Source organism: Apodemus sylvaticus, chromosome 22 (genome assembly GCF_947179515.1).
Source record: "Apodemus sylvaticus chromosome 22, mApoSyl1.1, whole genome shotgun sequence".
Lineage (NCBI taxonomy): Eukaryota > Metazoa > Chordata > Mammalia > Rodentia > Muridae > Apodemus > Apodemus sylvaticus.
In genome coordinates, this window is record NC_067493.1 from 5,417,977 (window position 1) to 5,434,377 (window position 16,401).

The following is a 16,401-nucleotide window of genomic DNA, read 5'->3' on the forward strand; positions in this document are numbered from 1 at the left end:
AAGAGATGGACAGTGGACAAAAGGCCTCCTCTTACCTTCAATGGTGTTGGAAATCCAGTCTGGGTGAGTTAGGGGAAAGGCAAGCATATTGGGGGGACTTCCTGCTGGGGCCAGGAACCATCTCCCTGGCCTCTTCTGTGGGGAAGGGAACCCGGGAAATAGGGTAGATGTAGACTGTCTCATATTATAATATACATCAACTCAAAGTCACTTCATCAAGTCACCTCATCAAAATCACTAGTCAAGGTTCCCCCTTAAACTCACATTTTCAAAGTCATCTTGTTCTGAGAAACACACATGCAGCACACAAAAATACAAATAAAACCTTCCCTCTCTAAAAGAGATACAAGAAACAACCAGAACGTGGCACTCATGAGAAAGACCTCTCCCCAAACACAATCCATTTTTTCTCTATCAGGCAGACATGAGAAATAACCAGGAAGCGGTGCACACCCATAAGAAAAGAACCAGAGTGGTGGGCATCTCTCTACTGCCCTGAGCCCAGGATAAATTAATGAATTTGCATGAATCATTTAATTTGAATAAATTTGCATATATTAGTAGCTTTTTCTAAATGTATGTGGTGTGTGTGAGCATGTGTGTGAGGCTGGGGCATGACGGTGAGCAAGGGGCAAGAAGGGAATTGATGATTGATCAATAACCAACAATGGACCAATTGGTAATCAATACCTAGTCAAAGATCATTGATCAATAACCAATAACCAATCGATTGATAATGAAAACCTAATTGATGATCAGTCGATATTCACGTACTTCAGACTGAGTCTCGGGATTCCGCCCTGGTCCTGCCATAGCCACAGCTCCCAGATATGTCTTTACTCACTGACACCTGCCACAGATACAAAATCAAGGCCTCGTTCCCAGAAGGATGTGACACTGTGTAGAATCAGGGAACAGATAAAGGCACAACCAGAGAAAAAATTCAACCACAACCATAAAAATACTCAGCTTGTAATAACACAACCAACCAGCAGGTGGCGCTCAGAGAAAACGAATGTGGCACCACTGAGCCCTGGATGGAAAGGATACAGCCTGCAGTAACAAGGACCAACCAGCAGGTGGAGCTCACGCACACATTAATTCTTACAGATTGTGTATATATTTGCATATATGTGCAACATATATTGGTGTGTGTATATATTTGCATATATATATTGGTGTGTGTATATATTTGCATATATATATATGGAGACTGTAAAATTGCATATATTTATCTTCTGATGGTCACATAGCAGTAAAATAACTCTTAAATACATTCTGCTGTACTTAAATATCAGGATCTTGATCAGCCACCATCAAAGAGTTTTCCTTCTGTAATCAATCAGATCAAATTCAAAACCCATAGACAGACAATTTTTAGGATGTGAAAGAATTTTGAACACACACTCACAACTGGGTTGCCTCTATAAAATCCCTTTCCTCAGGACTCAGGATATATTGGGGAAGTGTAGGTTGAAGTATTATTATCCGTGCCAGAGGGGATTGAGAACATGGAAACCAGGGTTTCTAAAACAAGAAAGATGGACGCACATGTGAAATTACAGAGACCGCGGCAGCACGCACAGGGCCTGCACGGCTCTGTTCAAGATGGCGTCTCAATATCGAGAGGGGAACGGAACTGCACCCCCCTTCCAATCCGGTTGACATCCATTTACATAAATCAATATTAATAGTTTCTACAATATATAAAATGCTCTGTGGAATGAAGGATGACGCCGTACTTTGGCGTCTCTCCCGTGAAGTTGAGGATGACATCCTCTGTGTAGACATCACTTTCTAGAAACATCATGGCCGCCGGACGAATGAAAAAGGAGACATGAAAGTTCCCGTCTGTATTAAACATATTTTAACACACTTGCGTTCAGGTGTGGTTGACAAGAATCTCTTGTCTCATGTGCGGGTCCTGGTTTCCCAGGTCACCTGGAAGGGAAACTGAGGCTGGGGACGGGGCGACGGGAGGAACTTGGAGGCAAGATGAGATTTCCTGCTGCAGACACAAAGTTTTATGGGTGACTGAGAATCTAGAGTTTGGGGGCAACACCCTTCCCCCTCAGGTCCGAGAGACATGGTGGGTGGGCGTCGGCTGCCGCGCTGCCCCACAATGCTCTGCGGCGGGCGGCCTGCTGAGTTCAGGAAACTGTAGATCTGGAAGAGCAATGGACTTCTCCTTTTTCCATGCTCTCCGCCCCAGGTCGGGGAGGCTTGGGGGAAATTGAGGCCTGGAAATTCCCGCTAAGAAGGCGGAGGGGAGGGTGTGGTCTCTGAGACACTCCCCCATCTTCCCCTTCCCCTCCCCATCTCCTCTCTCTGTCTCTCTGTCTCTCTATCTCTGTCTCTGTCTCTCCCCCTTTCCTTCTCCCTCCCTCTCCCTGCCTTTACCGCAGTCACTCCTCCCCTCCCCACACCCTAAAAACACTCTACTCCACCCCACACCTGTCCTATGGTCTTGGCCTGGATGGGCGGGACTCTGTGTAGACACGCCACATTCTGAGCCCCGCCCACCTCCCCTGTCAGCGACGCCCACAATGATGTCCAGTCTCACTGAACCCCACCCCCATCCCCTATAAGTGACGCCCACAATGATGCCCAGTAGTGCTGAGCCCCACCCAACTCCCCTGTCAGCGACGCCCACAAAGACGTCCAGTCTCACTGAACCCTGCCCCCATCCCCTAATTGACGCCCACAATGATGCCCAGTAGTGCTGAGTCCCTCCCATCTCCCCTATCAGTGACGCCCACAATGACGTCCTGTCTCACTGAACCCCGCCCCATCCCCTATAAGTGACACCCACAATGATGCCCAGTAGCGCTGAGCCCCGCCCACCTCCCCTGTCAGTGAAGCCCACAATGACATCCAGTTTCACTAAACCCCGCCCACATCCCCTATAACTCACGCCCACAATGATGCCCAGTGGCGGCCGCCCACCACCCCTGTCAGTGACGCCCACAAAGACTGCCAGGTACACTGAACCACGCCCCCATCCCCTATAAGTATCGCCCACAATGATGCCCAGTAGCGATGAGCCCCGCCCACCTCCTGTCAGTGATGCCCACAATGACATCCAGTCTCACTGAACCCCGCCCCCATCCCCTATAAGTGACATCCACAATGATGCCCAGTAGCACTGAGCCCCGCCCACCTCCCCTGTCAGTGACGCCCACAATGATGTCCAGTCTCACTGAACCCCGCCCCGATCCCCTATAAGTGACGCCCACAATGATTCCCAGTAGCACTGAGCCCCGCCCACCTCCCCTGTCAGTGACGCCCATAAAGACTGCCAGGTACACTGAGCCCCGCCCACCTGCTTTGTCAGTGAAGCCCACAATGACACCAGTTGAGCTGAGCCCCGCCCACCTCCACTGTCAGTGACGCCCACAAACATGGCGGTTCTGTCATTTTCTGGAACTCGGTGAACTGTGCACACCCAAAAATGCTTGTGTGTGGTGATGGCGATGTGTGGACACGGTTGATGTGTCCCCGTGCATCCAGTGCACGCACTGAATACGTGCAGTTTTAGCTAAACTGTCGCCACGAGTCGCCTTCCAGATATTTAGTGGATATGTACGGAGACACGCCAGGCATTCGGTCAGATTTTAGTTTGTATATAATATTTATACATAATATATATATATATAATATTTATATGTAATATATTATTTGAAAATATAATATTTATATATAATATTTATATAGATTTTCTTTTGTATGCTAATAAAATATGTAAATAGGCACAATTTAAATAGTAGCAGGAGACTGTCCCTATTTATGGAATATGGAATATATATATACATATATATATATGTATATGTGTGTGTGTTTGTGTATGTATATGTATAATAAATCTTTAAAATAAAAAAGAAGGTATCAAAGTTGTGCTGCAGAGGTCTTGCAGAAGCCATGCCTTATGCTAAATAAAGCTCTTAAGAATAATGTATATATTTACATATTTATCCAAATATACATTTATGTGTTTATGTATTTCTGTATTTTATATATATTTATATTTATAAATTTTATATTTGTATAATGTTATATTTTATATTTTAAATTATAAATATAAAAACATAAGTATGAAATATAAATATATATAAACATAAAATGTATTTTAATAAAAATATAAATATAAAAATATATAAACGTTTTAAAATAAATCTTTAAAATAAAAGAAAAACTATGCATAAATGTTGTGTTGGGGAGGTCTGGCAGAAGTCATGTATTATGCTAAATAAAGCTGTTAAGTATAGCATATATGTTTACATATTTATTAATATATTCATTTATGTATTTATGTATTTGTGTATTATATACATTTGTATTTATTATTTATTTATTTTATATTTTAACTGTAATTGTGAAATATAAGTATATTTATATAATATATATTTATAAATATATAAATATAACATATATTTTATAAAAACATAAATATAAAAATATATAAGTCTTTTGAAATACACCTTTAAAATGCAAAAAGTATGTGTCTAAGTTGTGATGGAGGTTTTGCAGAAGCCATGTCATAGACTAAGTAAAGCTCTTAAGAATAGCATCTTGTGAACTACTTACAGAGGGAAAAAGGAAATGGGAGACTTCTTTGAAGACAGCAGAAACAATCAAACAATAGGATACACTGGGTGCGGGAGTCTCAACAATGCTGCACTAGGAGAATACACCATATCTCAAGAACATTACAACCCAAGCCTACAGTGGCCTTAGGACTGATAACCGCAACCCCATATGGTGGACAGAGTTGGGTTCTGAGGATATAAAATGTCCTGAAGGCCCTGACCCCAGACCATTACCAGCTCTCCTAGCATATTCCTGGCTTTAGACAAGGAGCTCTATTTTATTCTCAGTGCATTGTGGCCTCAGGAAAAGATCCCAAGGCCCAGGCCCCAGGCTGTTATTTTCTCTGCCAAGTGTGTGCCTGGGTCTCAGAAGAGCTATCTCAGACTTCACACATGAGGACCTTATGGAAAGACATGCTGGATAAGGCTAGCCCTCCATACAATAGACTCTCTCTCTCTCTCTCTCTCTCTCTCTCTCTCTCTCTCTCTCTCTCTCTCTCTGTCTCTCTCTCTCTCTCTGTCTCTCTCTGTCTCTCTCTCTCTGTCTCTCTCTCTCTCTCTCTCTCTCTCTCTCTCTCTCTCTCTCTCTCCAAACCCCTCTCAATTGTGATTTTTTTACTTACATTACAAATGTCGCCCAACTCTCCTGTTCCACCTCCCAGCATTCTTTACTCCATCCCCCTCCCCTTTTACTTTGAGAGGTGCTCCATCACCCCACCTCCACGCCTGCTATCCATGCACCCAGAACCACCTCACATCTGCCGTTCTCATTGACAGCATCAAGTCTCTGCAGGATCAGGTGTATAGTCTCCCACTGAGTACACACAATGCGGTCCTCTGCTACATATGTTCCTGGGGCCATGCACCGGTCCATACATGCTCTGTGGTGGATTGCTTAGTCTCTGTGAGCTCCCGGGGATCTGGGTCACTAGACACTGTTGGTCTTCTTAAGGGATTGGCGTCTCTCAGAGCCTCTTTATTCCTTCCCCTAAGTCTTCCCCTGACTCTGACCTGAGTCCAATGATTGGCTGTAAGTATTTGCATCTGTCTCAGTTGTTGTTAGAGCCTTTCAGAAGACAGTCGTGCTCAGCTCCTGACTGCGAGTGCATAGGTGTTTTTCCCTCTCAAATGGCTGTCAGCTAGTGTAGTCTTTCCACTGAGGAAGAACTATGCTTTTCCCAATTAGAAAATGGGCACTTGAGGCACACCAGGCCTTAATGTTGGTTATGATGCTGTCATGACCCATGGAAATGCTTATTACAGTCCTGATTTTTGCTATGGGCATGTGCCAAGAAAATGGACATTTGTGTTGTACATTACAGTTGCCTCACCTGTTATGGTTTGCAGCCATATATCTAGACAAACCTGGTGAACAAATATGTGAATCCTAGCATCCTAGTCTCTAGCCAGACGGCTTAGCACACTACTCATCTGTGGGGTGTTTTTGAGGCAGGCCTCTATCAAATAAATGCTACTTACTGTCACTATTTCCTAAGCTTGGTAAGTCCTTTAATTATAAATTCTACTCTTATACATCACAGGTTAATATGGCAGTGCTCCCCAATATATGAGATGCCTTTTAACAGCTCTACACAATTAACTGCAGGTGGATCTTACACATAAGTGGCAAATGAAGGGCAGGACTTGTATAAGAATCAAAAGATACTAGGGTTGTCCATGTTTGGCATCCTGCCCATGACATTTCTACAAGCAAACCACTGGTCCAAATGTTTTGAGCAGATTCAACCCTGGTAGTGAAGTTATTCAGAGGTCACCACCTGATGGACCAAATGAGGAGCACCACAAGGGACCTCAAAGATGGCCACATCTGGGAACATGTGACTGATGCATCCCATCCAGCACCACGGAGGACCTAACACCCAGTTCCATTGCTCATCCACTTTCTCCTGTTCATGGAGATAGACCCTGTGCTCAACATGTGTCAAAAATCGAACTTTCTTGAGGTCACCACACAGCAGCCAAGAACATCATTCAAAGCAGGACACAGAGAGTCATTCAAGCTGGTTAAGCTAAAACAAACTTCAACAAGGCACCAGGAAGAAGTTCCCTCTCAGTCTGATTGGCAGGTCTGCCTGGTGTCCTTGATTGGCCAGTGAATCTTACCTGTCCTCAAGGTTAGAGTGTGCTTCCAGTCCTGTGCTAGAACTTTCTTATATCTCAGGTCAGGTTTGCACTCCCATAGCATTTGTGCCTGTCCTCCAAGAATGTCATCCATCTGCACTCCCACCAAGCCCTGCAGGAGGACACACCATTGCAACTGAGGCTGTGAGGGGTTGTTCAGCTGCTTTCTCTTCCCCTTTGTGGGCAGTGATCCTGCACTCATCACGACCTGACTTCATAGCTTGTTTGAGAATTCTGCACAGCATTTTCCCTTCTTCTTTCTGATATCTAGGGGGATAACCTATTACTTGACTTCCACTGGAGGTATAAAGCTGGCCCATCAGAAAAAGGAGCCCAGTTAAGATTCCAGGCTCTTAACATAAAGAGGGATTTTAGGAAACATGTGTTTGCTTTGTGGCTTCATACAATTTCCTTCTATTATATTATTCATATGAATAAAACCCGGGAGAAAACCAGGAAACAGATGACAAACAGTGTGGAACACTACTTATAGTCAGCACATCTTTCTCAATGGCAAGGTGGGGAAAAAAACCCACAGTTGTGTTAGGACAGATTCTCTAGATCAAAATATCTCACAGAGAGGGTGAATTTTTCTGTGTATGTAGAAAGAAGATTATAATGTCTAGGAGACAGTTGTCCTCTTCTTCTAATATTGGCTGTCTGCCAAGGCCAAGGGAAACTTCAAAATCAAGGACTTATCTTCCAGAGAAAGGGAGCTGCAATTTCCCTGAGCCAAGCATGAAGCCAGAAAAGAAAACTCTTGTTTCCTAAAGTCACTACTTAAAGTTAATAGCCTGGGCACCCTTCCCCTTGTGGGTCAGATTGATATCTTCAGTGCACCTGAGGAATGGGCTATGCAAGCTATTCACCTTGATTACAGGAAGAGGAAGGCAAGTGCTGTGAGGAAAGCTCAAGCAAGGTCTGAATTTAGGTCCTGTCAAGTGCAGGTTCATTGCTAACAAGGAGAGTAGCAGGCAGCTGAATACCCAGAGGTGGGATAGTGGGGTCCTTCCATAGGGCTGCTTGGTGTGAAAGTCCTCTTGCAAGGCAGGGCACAAATGCTAAGTGAGTGCAATCCACTCCTAAGATCTGTAAAAAAAAATTCACCCTGGACTAGAGGCAAAATTTAACTGTAAGGAGTGGTAAGGCTTACTGGCCAATCTAGAACTCAAGCCAGACCTGCCATTCAAAGAAAGAGGTGGGATCTTCCAGGTACCTTTCTTCAAGTTCCCTGTCGCTTTGCAGACCAAGATAGTTCACTGTTTCCTGATCTGAGCTCTCCTGTTCAGTGTTGTGCTGTGAGAGGACCTCGGGGAAGCCCTGAAATCTGAACATGGTAAGCACAGGATATCTGCCCACAATGGGAAGAAACAGGTGGCTAAGCAGTGGGTGCTGGGGTGGAGGCACCTATCAGGGGTTGGATGGGAAACATTAGCTAGATATGACTACTTGTGAGGTTTCTAGTGGTGCTTTTTACTTGCTAAATCAGGCGGTGACCTCATAAATATCTTCCCTATCATGGCTGAATCTTTCTAAATCATTTGGACCACTGAGTTGATTTTAGAAATATCATGGCTGCTTTTTTTTTCCATTCTGCAGCATGTTTCCAAAACATTTTTTTTTTGTTTTACACTATTTATTGAGAGGACTAATATGAATCTAATAGCTTTATATTACATGTTACTGGTTTCTGTTTTGTTTTCTTTTTATTTTCTTCTCTTTTTTTGCACTATTCCTATTTCTTTACACGTACAGTGTTTTGAATATTGTGTGGCGAGGGGGCTTTTTTTTGTTCCAACCTATTTGGTATTTTGGATGCTTCTTATACCTTAATAGGAATCATAGTTTTAGTTTAGAAATTATTCATTTAGGATTTCATTAAAACTACTTCTTTGTCTTTGAGATAATATTCATCTTCTATTACAGTCATTTTTAGTATTTGCTTTTGATATGTTGCAGTGTTCCTGTTTATTTAGTATCAGGAAAATTTTAGACTACAAATATTTTTTGATCAATAAGTCCATTTATTCATTTAATCCTCCTTTCCTCTTTGGTATGTGAACCTTGCCTCTGTAGTAGTCAACGTGCAGGCAATTTCAATGGCCTGCTCTCAGGGACTTAGCTCCTGCTTAAATCATTACCTGCCTCCATCAACTGCTGCTGCTGTCAGGTGTGCTTTAGATACATGGATCATTAGCTTCAGCTGCTCTCCATATTTCTTCCCTGTTTCTGTTCTCTACACATGCCCCTTCTATATTCTTTCTCTACTCTCATCATGTTCTCTCTGCTCCATATAGGTATTCCAGTTTGTAGGTTCTCACTCCTGTCCTTTCCACAAAACAACCTCTTTTGTATCAGATCTCTTGCATGTTTTAATTTTTGAGGACCTGCTGTGACAGGACACTTTGAATTTCTTGGTGATATATTTCCCTGGCTGATCTTCATTATATTCCTATTCTGGTGTGTATACATCTGGGTTTGTGGTGAAAATAGGTCTAGATTCTGGTCTCTGGGTTTGTCTCGATTGGGTGGTAATTTTATTCCTGAATTACTGTTTGCTGTCTGTATTTTCAGAGAATGTTGGCTGCGTTTTGCCTCTTTTATTGATCTGTTTTGCGGGTATGTTCAAGAGGGAATGCTTGAGAATGTTGAAAGCTAGGAGAAGTGGCAGGCAGTCAGATATGATCTTAGCAGTCCACCAAGAGCAATAGTCAGGAGACTATGGTAAGCTATCTCTGGTGTTTGAACAGTGTTAGGGACAGCTGTGTAAATTGCATGTGGGATAACAAATAAAGTGGTAGATCCATGGAATGCCTACTTTATCTCCTGACAGAAATGGCATGTGCTTGAAAAGGGAGTACATATTCCTTTCCACTAGAAAAGGAAGGAGTATTCTGTATCATTGTATGTCAGAAAGATATGACTTACTTTGAGATTTTAAAAGATGTGAAGTTCAAGATATTGCCTTGAGTGTCAGAAGACACTTAAGACATTTGAAACATGTAGGAGCTCCAGCAGACTATTAGGATCACTGTAGATTGAGTGCATTTTCATTACAGGATAAACATGAGCCTATAGCATCCAGGGTCAGAATGGAGTTGATTGGGTCCCCTGGCTGGGGCTTGAAGTTTCTGCTGGGTTAAGTGCATCCTCTCCCACTGAGTCCAGACTTTGGAGTGCAGTTAAAGGAACAGATACCAAAGATATGCAGCAGCTTTAGGGACACTGCCTGTTCCAGTTGTTGGAGGACCCTCATGAAGACTACCTGAACTTCTGCTACTTATATGCCAGGGGCCTTAGTCCAACCTGTGTCTGCTATTTGGTTGGTGACTCAGTCTCTCAGTGTCCCCAAGGTTATAAGTTAGTTGAGTCTGCTAGACTCCCTGTGGAGTTCCTACCATATTCAGGGCATTGAATATTTCCCCAACTATTCCTTAAGCATCTCCAAGGTCCATCCCCTGTTTTACTGTGGTTCTCTGCATCCATTTCAGTCAGCTGCTGGGTGAAGCCTCTGATTGATCACTTATGAAAGTCTCCTGTCTGGGAGCATAACTTTATTTCCAAGATAATGTTAAGGATTGGAGATTGCCCATAAGGTGTGTCTCCAGTTGGGTGAATTTTCATTGGGCAGTCTCTCATTCTGTACTTCAGGTGTGCCCTTGCCTTTCTTTTAGATGGGACAAATTTTGTTCTATGTGTCTACTGTGCTGTAGTTGAAACTGATCCATCAGGATTCTTCACATGCTCCCATACAGTCAACATTTGTACTCTGTCCATAAATCACCTAAAATGCATTAAACCCATTTGCTAAGCTATTTTGCAAGCCCAGTGGTTTTATATTTTTTTATAATATTATTGCTTTGTTTTTGTTTTTCAAGACAAAATCTCACTGTGAAATCCTTACTCTCCTGATAGTCAATATAGGAACCACATAAGCCACTTGACATGGTTTTGCAAAATAAGGATATGCTTTTGTGGAACTTTTAATTCTCATGTGTCACTTTGAAATCTGGTCAAATATATAGGTTTATTCTGTTTCTCAAGTTGATATATGTTCATTATGTCAATACTACCTGGGCCTTCAGGGTCATTGGATTCCAGGTGTATGATGTACTTCCTCACACTTGTGATTGTTCTGAAATGTTTGAATAAATAGTATGTTCCTATGTGTATGAATATGAATATCATATGTCTCTTCTTTACTGTTGTCAAAAGATGGCCTCAGAACTCTTGATATTGAAGTAATGAGGAGTTGTTGGTCTCCATCTGTATGTGAGAAATTGACAACCACAATGTGGAAGACCAGCTAGAACTTTCCATTGCTAAGCTATCTCTCCTATCCTATATTGCTTATTTATGATCAACATTTAAATTACTATATTTTCATCTGTTCATTTGTAACTGGTTAAGCATGCATTTCCTTTTAGTAAAATTTTATTAATGTTATAGTTTAAACTGTTGCACTTAATGCTTCTACAAGATGAATACATATCTGAAGAGAATGTATAATTCATTGTGGGAAGTTTTACTAAAGAACTCTGAGTTCTCTATTATTTTTATTTCCTTGGTTGATTTTTATAGGGATTGAAGGTCTTAATATATAACTTTTGATCTCCTAGAACATGATACTTATGTCATGCTGCCATCCACCTCACTGACATACACCTGTTTGTACATCTGTGATTGAAGTCATGGGCAAATACATCCAGTTTGCCCATTACTCTTGTAGTTAGTAAATGTTCATACAATTTTTCAGATGTGCGCTCAATGTTGTAGATCTGTTTATCCTGCATCTCCCTCTTAATTGGCATTTCTCTGGCAAGGCTGTATCCTATACAAAGTATTCAAAAGCAACACAGGTGAATTTTATAATTCAAGCTCCTTCTAAAATGACACAGTGATTGTAAATTCTGAGTCAGAATATAAGTGGAGCAAGTGCCAATATTATATGAATTTGTTTTTGAAAAAGTGTATATTCCTTTACATTGATGTTAGTATCATGCTTTGTGTTGTACATGCATGGGATATTTAGGATGCAGTGACTTTTGATGATGTGCATGTGAACTTCACTGAGGAAGAATGGAATTTGCTGGATCCTTCCCAGAAGAATCTCTACAAAGATGTGATGTTAGAAACCTACCTGAACCTCAAAGCTATAGGTAAGACTTAGTTTTTCTAAAGGAAACAAATGTTTATTGTTTATTGATGGTTTTCTATTATTTTAATTGGGACTAATGAAGACTGAGCTTAATAATTCAATTTCACTAAATTTTTACTCTAACTTTCATGGAGCATTGAAAATTCATAGTACCTTAAATTTTTCCTAATTTCTAATAGTATATAATTAATTTCTCATCCTGTCTTTTAGGCTATAATTGGGAAGACAATCATCTTGAAGAACATTTTCCAAGTAGTAGAAGACAAGAAAGGTAATTTTTATGTGGAAGCTGATTCAAATTTGCCTCTGTGGAATTTTTCATATCTGTTGGAATCTCCAACGAAAAGCAAGAGTGTGAAATAACTGTCTTTTAAGCGTAGCTATGATTATAATATTCTTACAAAACCATGTAACTCAAGATCTAATATCTCATTTGTGTATCCATTCGATAAGTAGCTACGTTAGGGCCGTGCTGTGGACCTGACAATATCGTATAGTCCCATAGTACTTAGATATTGCACATTGAATAATGATAAATTGAAATCCTAAACTTCCTAGTAAGCAAATAGTCCATAGTAAAATTGGTGATACTCATATTCTTGTAGTAATATGGTTAAGCTTTGTGAGAGGGCATTTTAGGAGAATCAAGAATGTTGTTGTTGAGAAACATTAATCTATATTGCACGTGTTATGAGGAACAAAAATTCAGTCTAAATGCAATGTGGAAATGTTTCATTTGTTTTTCTATTATTTTTTAAAGTTATGTATATCATGTGTCCAATGGATAAAAACCCTGTGAGCATAGGGTTATTGAAGGAAGTAACATAAATTTTTTGTTCTTAAACAATGAGAAAATAGATAGTATTTTGTCTTTGATAGACATTAGGAATATGATAGACATTTGCGATTAATTGGTTTTGTGGTTTTATGGGGAACATCCCCAAACTCAAAGTGTAGAAAAGCATTATGGGTATGAGGAATTTGGGAATAATTCTGTGTGTCCTGGTTCACAGTAAATGTGATGTAATTCACACTACAGTTAAAATTATGAATGCAGTCCCTGTTATAAAGATCCAAGTTGTTCAAACTTTCTGCAGAAAGCTGCAGTACTTCATATAAAAATCCCATATAAAAATTTTGTTATAAATATGAGCCATTTAATAACCATCACATGTGTCTTGAACTACTCCTGAAAAGGGCGAACACTATGAACATGGAAACTGATAAAACCTTAAGATCTGATGCTTCTTTAACTTTAGTCCAAATTGTAAACATAATTCATATTGGTTACATGATTGATAAGTGTAATGAGTGTGGTAAAGATTATACATTTGCTAATTATCGTTGCAGGCATGTAAGAAGTCAGAGTGGAGAGAAACCCTGTGAGTGTAATCAATGTGGTAAAGCCTTTGCAAGACACAGTAAACTCCAATATCCTAAAAGGTTACATACTGGAGAGAAACCTTACGAATGTAATCAATGTGGTAAAGCCTTTGCAAGACCCAGTCATCTCCAGTATCATAAAAGAACACATACTGGAGAGAAAACTTATAAATGTAATCAATGTGGTAAAGCATTTGCTCAGCACAGTGCTCTCCAAAGACATAAACTGACACATACTGGAGAGAAACCTTATGAATGTAACCAATGTGGTAAAGGCTTTGCAAGCCCCAGTAATCTCCAAATTCATAAAAGAACACATACTGGAGAGAAACCTTACGAATGTAATCAATGTGGTAAAGCCTTTGCACAACTTAGTACTTTGCAATATCATAAAAGAACACATACTGGAGAGAAACCTTATGAATGTAATCAATGTGGTAAAGCCTTTGCAAGACCCAGTCATCTCCAGTATCATAAAAGAACACATACTGGAGAGAAAACTTATAAATGTAATCAATGTGGTAAAGCATTTGCACAGCACAGTGCTCTCCAAAGACATAAACTGACACATACTGGAGAGAAACCTTATGAATGTAACCAATGTGGTAAAGGCTTTGCAAGCCCCAGTAATCTCCAAATTCATAAAAGAACACATACTGGAGAGAAACCTTACGAATGTAATCAATGTGGTAAAGCCTTTGCACAACTTAGTACTTTGCAATATCATAAAAGAACACATACTGGAGAGAAACCTTATGAATGTAATCAGTGTGGTAAAGCATTTACACAGTGCAGTGCTCTCCAAAGACATAAACTGACACATACTGGAGAGAAACCTTATGAATGTAACCAATGTGGTAAAGGCTTTGCAAGACCCAGTGATCTCCAAATTCATAAAAGAACACATACTGGAGAGAAACCTTACGAATGTAATCAATGTGGTAAAGCCTTTGCACAGCTTAGTACTTTGCAATATCATAAAAGAACACATACTGGAGAGAAACCTTATGAATGTAATCAATGTGGTAAAGCCTTTGCAAGGCTCAATCATCTACAATATCATAAAATAACACATATTGCAGAGAAAGATTATGAATGTAACCAATGTGGTAAAGGCTTTGCAAGACCCAGTAATCTCCAAATTCATAAAAGAACACATACTGGAGAGAAACCTTATGAATGTAATCTATGTGGTAAAGACTTTTCACGTCACAGTAATCTCCAAAGACATAAGAAAACACACACTCGAGAGAAACCTTACGAATATAATCAATGCAGTAAAACCATTACAACACCCATTCATTTCCACTATGATCAAAGAACACATACCAGACAGAAATTTCATTAATGTAATCAGTGTGGTAAAGTATATTCAGAAGGGAGATATCTGCAAATTCTCTGTGCTAGAAAGAAACCTACTGAAAATAATCATGAACTAAGTGGGAGTTAGGGGGCTATCATATTAGGAATATGATAGACATTGGTGGTTGGGATTATTTCCACTCTGGAGATGGTTCTTTGGATGCCTTGGCAAAGAAGATTGCTGCCTTTTAACCTTGTCTGAAGAGTTTCCTTGAAGTTATGTGAAAGAGATTGCTTTGACAACGTAAGTCATGAAAATCCCCACAAAGAATTTGGCCTTACAGTTTTTAACAAGAATATAAAACTAAGAAATGAAAAATACAAAATATAAGGTTCAAAATGGAAGGCATCATCAGCATGTTGAAGGAAGCTAAATCTTGTGATCAAGGATATTCAATGGTGTTAAAAGAATGGTTACATTAGGGCAAGGTTCCATCCAGCTAAACATATCGATTTGCAGTTGTATGAAAGTGAACTATATCATATTAGGAATTATTATTATATGGTTATTGTTTTCATGTGGAGATATGACAATAAAAGTATGTGTCAAACTGAGAAGGGAACTTGATTGCTATTCGTGGTTTTCAATGTACTACCTAAAAGGAAAAGCTTAGGTCCATGCATGGTGTTAAATGATTTTTATCCCAGAGTTCAGGAGACAGAGCCCTGGAGATCTTGGAGTTCAAGGTTATTCTACTGAGCAAATTCCAGGATTTCCAAGCTTAGGCAGTGAAGATTTTGAAAAATAGAAAGTGGGTGATAATGTAATGGAAGTGTCCATGTTTCAGCCACATCAAGTGGCAGAAGTCAGCAGCTTTGTCTATGTGGATTTGGATTTAGAGGCAATAATAGAAGGGACTAATGAGACAATTAATGCTGGATATGTGTAATTCAAGAATTAGAGGTGATGGGGAAGAAATAGGCAGCACTTAGGTAAAATCTTCTGGGTAGTGTTTTCTGAGTCAAAAAGAGGGTATGTTCTAGAGATAGTCAAGGTTGGACCTAGTGGTGCAGCTGGACTTGTTCATGTATAAGAATCACCCAAGAGGTACTGGTTTTGAATGCATCAAGTTGTCATGCAGAGCAGCTGAGTCTTGGGATCATTGAGCGATCATAGGGAGGCTATGGGTTAAGCATTTTTGCAGCAGGAGAACACAGCATCTTGAAGATGTAAGTACCATGGGATGAGCATCAAGAACAGCAGGAGCAGGAGAGTGGAGTCAACCAGATCTTAGAGTGATAGAGAGGGCAGAGCTGTAAAAGTGATCCAGTTTCTTAAGAGGACCAGAGATGATCATGTGTGGATCCCAAAAATTGAAACAAGAAGATGTGATGTTGAAATTATATTGGTGAAATCAAAATAGTGAGACGTTAGAACTGTGTGTTACCTGCTCAGGAAAACTGCTTTAAGGAAATAAAACCACTTGAAGTAAAAAAAAAAAATTGTGCTTCATTAAACAATACAGAAAGGAGTTATAGATCAGAGGAATGCTTTGACATGATACCTGGACATCCAAGGTTTAGAGACTGCTCAGTTGCTTTTGTTCTTTTTTAGATACAGGATTTCCTCACAATGACCTTTAGAAAAAGGGTGAAGTGTATCCTCTTTATATGAAGACATATGATGTGTTTTTTGTTGTTGAAAATATATGTGATTACTATTACATTATTGCATTAATCTCAGAAGACTCTTTGAACTTTGGACTCCTAACATTTTTGAGACTGCTATAGAAGATTGGGACTTTTAAGGAAGGATTTTGCATACTTAAG

At 40.2% G+C, this 16,401-nt stretch overlaps 1 pseudogene; it reads left to right on the forward strand.

The window, feature by feature from the left end:
* LOC127673226 (zinc finger protein 431-like) overlaps positions 1-14,617 on the forward strand; it is a 58,235-nt pseudogene extending 43,618 nt beyond the window's left edge.
* Positions 14,618-16,401: the final 1,784 nt, after the last annotated feature.